Source organism: Tinamus guttatus, unplaced genomic scaffold (assembly GCF_059628265.1).
Source record: "Tinamus guttatus ecotype Peru unplaced genomic scaffold, ASM5962826v1 Tinamus_guttatus_pri_ptg000926l, whole genome shotgun sequence".
Taxonomy (NCBI): domain Eukaryota; kingdom Metazoa; phylum Chordata; class Aves; order Tinamiformes; family Tinamidae; genus Tinamus; species Tinamus guttatus.
The window spans coordinates 89,326-95,280 of NW_028289460.1; positions in this window are offsets into that span (position 1 = coordinate 89,326).

The window sequence follows — 5,955 nt, forward strand, 5'->3', positions numbered from 1 at the left end:
CACAGTCCCTGGCAGTGCTCAGGACGTGTGTGGATGAGGTACTTAAGGACATGGTTTAGCAGGTGTGGTATTGAACTGTTTATAGTTCAACTCAGTGATCTAAAAAGGTGTTTTCTAACCAAAACAGGTCTCTGATTCTATGATTCTAAGGTTTGGGCACTAGCAATGATCAAGGCGGAGCTGGTGTGGAACAGAAGGGGAACATGCCCTTCACACACAGTGTCTGCAGGTGTTTGCCCAGGCTCCTGGGCCCAGCACGAGGCAGCGGGTCCCACTCCATGGCTGTCCCCCATGTCCCGGCAGTGGAGGTTGTGCACGTGGCCTGGGCGCCGTGGTCCTCATGCCTGGTGTAGTGTGATGGCCAAGACTGGGGATGCTGGGGCAGATGTTTTTTCTGGGGGGAGCACTGCCGGATTAGGGGGTGTTTGTGGGGATGCTGGTAGTCTGGGGTGTTGGCCCATTTTGTGGAATATTTCTGTGCTTCAGGGATGTTCCAGTCTTTGTGGACTGGTGCCAATTGAAGCGGGTGGTTCCCATTGCAGTGTTGCTGGTGTTTTGAGGGTGCTGGCCCTGCTCCTTGGAGGCCCTGGGAAATGCTGCTCGAGACTGGCCCATGCAGCTCTGCAGTTGGTTTTGCACGGCTGGCTCCCATAGGCAGCGCCCGGAGCTCCATGGCTTTTGTGTGTACAGGTGCTCAGCGTGATTGAAGGGAAGAAAGGCAGAGCAGGGTGGGAAGGTCCTCCCTGCGCTGGGGTCGGTCCCTGTTGCAAATGTCCCATTACATTTTTAGGTGTGAGGGGCTCTTTCTGCATGGGTCCTTGGTCTCAGTACAGGAGGAGAGTCAGACTTTTCCTGGAAAAGTGATGACTGCTTCTGCCACTCCGTGCCGCTCTGTGTCCGTGGAAGGGCCCCAGCTGCCATCTTGCGTGTCCTGGGCTCATCTCAAGTGGCTGAGGCCAGGAGCTGCAAGGCCCCCAGACACTCCGGTTGCTGCTAGGAAATGGCCTGTGGTGCTGGGAATGGCCCTTAGGCAGCAGGACAGATGGAGCACCTGGCCCCGGCCAGCAGCATCTCCTCCCTCTGTGAGACAGGGAGAGCTCGTGTGCTCTGCATGGTGCAGAGAGAGGGTCCAAAATGCCTGTGCCCGAGCACTGCAGGATTTGTGTGGCCACACACTGAGGCAACAGAGCCCCGCTCTCTGCGGAGCGCCAGTCTCCTTCCCTTGCTTGCAACTGGCTGCACAACTGTTCTGAATGGTGGGCATGCATGTCTTAGGGCACGTGCACTCTGCTGCACAATCATCTGCCAACAGGAAGGGAGAAAGATCTTGGTGGGCTCGTCTGGATATGACGTCCCATTGCCAGGGGAGCAGGGCATGCTGGCGAGTCCTGAGAGGAAGAGTTAAGTTTCCAAATCCATTCCCTGCACCTTTCTGGCTAAGGAAGTCACCTGGGCAATTCCACCCCAAGAAGAGCCTTGAGCATATGGTGCTTCTTGAGTATCCGGCTCCTTTATCCAAGATGCTCTCGAGCCTGAAAGGGACTCAAAGGTGAAGAGCAGGACGAAGAATGGCAGCAGCATCCCTCATCGGAGGAGGGAGTTTAGGCCTTCCCACCTGCTGCACCCCGTTTGTGTAACTCACATATCATCTTCTTCCATTTTGCCATCCAGAACATAAGACGCTTTGTTTCCCACTGCATATGAATTGGCATGTCTCAGAGCAGGATTTAGGCAAGTTTTTCCCCATGCTACGGTCTCCCGGAGCTGGGAAGGGTCTTTCTTAGAGCCAAGGAAGCTGCCCGCAGGTAGGAGCTGCCAGGCTGCGCAGGACTGCCCCACAGGCGTGCCGACTTTGCTTTTGGCTACTGATGGGGGATAGCTTGTGCCTCGCAAGCACGTCCTCTCCCTGCGGGAGCCCGCCTGCCCTTGCTCAAGGCTTGTCCCAGGGTGCAAAAAGCAGTGTTGCAGCGCCCAGCGTCATCTCAGAAACAGCTGCCCTGGAGGGCCTTTCCAATGGCCTTTCTTCTTCCTTTTCTCTGGTCAAGACAGGCATGGCTCAGAGCGAGAGTGTCCCGGGATGGAGGCTCCACGCTCCCCCTGCTACCCTGTGCCCCCTGCCTGCCCTTCCAAAGCTGCCCTGGTGCTGCTTGCAAGCTTCACACTGCACCAAAGAAAGGCTCACATGAACTCAGAAAGGGAGTTTATTTGGGGGGAAAAAGACATTTCTCCCGGACACTTCCAGCTTGTGGCCCCGCTGCTCTTTCTTCTGGAGGCTGCTCATCACTGAAGCACTGAGGGGTAGAGGAGAAAGATGCTGAGTGTGTCATGACATGCAGGTGCCTCCTGAAAATCCAGTGGCACATCCCAGCCCCCACCTCATTTCCGTGCAAGGGATGGCTGGGCCAGGCACAGGCGAGGCCAAGCTCCAAGGGCACTTGTGTGCCCTGGCGTAGGGGGCAGCGAAAGGCCCTCTTTCCCCCAGGCCTTGGCACAAAGGGCTTGGCAGGAGCAGGGACCCTGCCTGCCTTGGGAGCTACTTACCGGCGAGCCTCCTCCTGCAGCTGCAGCCTCTGGCGGTTTTGGACCACCTTCTCCCTCCAGCGATCCCGGAGGACTTTGTAGGATTCCAGGAGCTGCAAGGTCTGCTTTGCTCGTGGCGAGAGATACCTGCAAAGGATCAACAAAGTCCTGCTGCTGCTCCCTGGGGGCCCCTTGGGGCTTCTTCTCTCCTCAGCCCCTGCACATCCCCACCAGCTGAAAGGAGGGCCTGTCGTCTGCTGTGCTCAGCAGCTGAGTGGCAGCACCTGCACAGGGTCAGGAGCCACCATGGTGCCAGGCCCTGCCTGGCAGCTGGCATGCCAGGGCACACTCACTTGTCAGGGGGCACCCCTCTGTGTGGGGAACAGTGCTGCTCAGGGTGGCGTGCAGGCTTCAGCACTCGGATCTGTATTGCAAGAGCAAGAAGAAGAAAAGGTTTCAGTGGGGAGGAGAGAACGGGGGAGAGAGCACTAGCCCACTCATAGAGGAGGCGCCTAAGCGTTCCAGAGCTGTGCTCAGGCTATTCAAGCAGCTGATGCAACGGGCTACAAGAGCTGGCTTCCTGGATTATATGCCCTGTTCTGAGGGCTGTCAAAGGCATCCCATAGGATCTCTTTTCAAGCAGGGTCCACACTGGGACATTGGGGAATTGTTGGCTGTTGCTCTTCCCCCTCCCTTACACTTCTGCTCTTGAGCCTCCCTGGCTCCTAGTCCTGTGTCAGCACAGTGGGAATATGGCTCTCTGCTGCCCTAACTGATCAGGGCCGAAAGATGCACCGGCATCTTTCCAATGCCTTCGAGGGCAAACCCACCCATTTCTGCGATTAACAAAGCCCCAGAAGACGTTATAGATGTTATATCAGTAGGCAGATGCTTGCAAGTGTGGATATAATTTGCATCATTGCTGGACACATGCCAGAGAGCCCACTGGGCGTTGTAGGGAGCCCGCGCTCAGGGCCCTTTCCGCGACATCCCATCACACACCTGTGCGGCAGCCCTGGGAGCAGCACGGGCAGCAGAAGTCCGAGGAGCAGATGGAGGATGTGGGCGGTGCTCCACTTTCCCCTCCTTCTGCCCCAAAGGCTCCTTCATGTGCCCCACTTGTTTGATCAAGTTGCTGAGAAGACACCATGAGAGGCAAGAGGTTTAGGACAGGGAGCATTTGTTCCCACAAGGAAAAGGATGGGATTCCCTGCAATCTCGAGGGACTCCTTCCTGGACAAACACTCCTGCACTAGGCATTTCCATTTGGCTCCCCAAGATATCCTGACGCTGGAGGAAAGCTATGGCCATGGGAGGCTCCCACGCAAAGTGCTACACGCTTGCCTTCCAGCAGGAGAACAGCCTTAAGTGGGGTGTGTGTCGGGAGCCTTTTGGAGGCCGTAGGGCCAGCATGTGCAAAGGGGCCTGCTCTGGTGCAGAGGTCCAAACAAGCGCAGCCCTCGTCCCTTCCGCCTCCGCCAAGGCTCTCACCTGGCAGCAGGCTGCTTCTCGGGGCCTTGCCGCCTCCTGCCTGCCCCCCAGCTTGGCAGCATGGGCAGACACAGCTCCTTGCGCTGCTGCAGGATCTTTCTAGGCTGCCATTCTGCAAGGAGGAAGGGAGGAAGCTCTTGAGCAGAGCCTGCTGAGCAGCACCTTTCCAGCTGGCTGCTGTGAGGCAGCGTGGGGGGACAGGGAGCCAACGTGCCCCGCAGGCCGGCAGCTTTGGCCTTACCTTTGTTGGCCCTGGGACACTGGGGCACCTCAGGCTTCTTCTGCGTGCATGGAGGGGCAGCGGGAGCAGCCTTGGCTTCTGGGCTGCCTTCCTCCAGAAGCTGAAACCTGGAAAGCAGAAGACAAGGCACGATTGAAGAAAGGGGGCTGTCTGCCCCTGGCCTCTTGCTGGCACTAATGCTCCTCCCTGTTGTCGGAGAACACCTTGCCTGCCATCTGCTTCTTGGAGGGTTTTTGCCAGAGTCTGTCCAAAGGCAGAGGATGTGGCTTAAATTCTTGTGAGCACTGAGCATGGGCAGTGCAGAGTGCGAGCAGCATCTAGGGGCCGGCCCTGTCAGCAAAGCTAAGGGCTGCAGAGGAAACGCACTCACCTGGGGAACACGTGGACTCGGCTAGACCTGGTTCCAGGAGTATCGATGTTTCCGCTTGGCTCAACAGGATCCGCTGGCCAAGGGACCTGCAAGACAACCCAGGCCCGTTGGGAGGTTTCCAGGGCAGCTCCCTGCCTGCTGACAAAGGCAGCAGCCCCTCATCCTGCTACAGGAGGAGCCTGCTGCTGCAAATCCCTCTTCTGAGTCCTCTGCCATGCACATTAGCCCCTAATTGTGGAGCGGAGATGCTCCACAGCAAAGACTTGCAAGTGCTCAATAGTCATGCCAAGCATTTAATAGAGACAGGCATCCAGGAAGACAGGCAGTGTTTTCCTTGGGAGTGGGGAATTTGGCGGGGGGAAACACACTGCGGAAGGTGTTTGTGTAGCCCACCACATGCAGGATGGCCACGGAGGCTTCCCAAAGCAATGGAAGTAGGCCTGGGAAGCTGAGCAACTTACACTGCGAAGGGCCGCAAAGAGGCTTACCCTTCTCCTCAGCCGTTGGATGCAGCTGTCGTAAAACATCATGCAGAGCGTGTCTCCCTGGCAGCTCAGCACACCCATGTCCCGGAAGGCAAAGATCACATTCTGCTTGTTCTCCAAGTGCAAAGAGAATAAGTGGATGGTCTCTTCCACACAGGCTTCCACCACACGCCGTGGCAAGGACGTCACCAGGGACAAGAGCTGGTAGTTCAGTGGCTCAATTTGGATGTTGTCTGCAAGGAAGTCAAACAGTGTCAGTGCTGCAGCAGGTGCAATTTCCAGGAGTAGGTGAGAAAGACATGGGAGTGGCAGAGAGATGAAAGTGGGGGCAGGTCAGGGCAAGAGAGCCCGACTTGCTGCAACACTTGCAGCAGAAGACTCCAGAGAAGGTCCTTCCCAAGAAAGAGATCTCTGTGTGGGGGCTTGCGTGGGGGAAGCTCTGTGTGTTCCCCCAGCTGTGGAGGGCATTGCCTGCTTCTGGCAGCTCCTGCAAAGCGCAGGGAGCACACTCCCAGCCCGGGTACAGTGGCAAGGGGAAGCAGAGGGTGGTCCCTGCTGTCTCACCAGGGAGATTCACTTCGGGGCACGTGAGCCCACGCGGCCAGACCATCTGCATGCCCAACTTGAAAATGGGTCTTCGAACCCAGAGCACCTGTTCTGCACCCAGGTACAATGGCTCATCAACTGTACAGAAGGTGCCAAGACCCTCCAGCAGGACACCCTGCACACGGAAAAGACAAAAACATGACGAGTAAGCACTGTGTTGGTGGAAAAGGGGAGGACTCTGCAAGCACGGGCAGGCTGCTCTGTGCTCTCCCTGCTGCTGCTGCTGCAGCTGCACGAAGGAG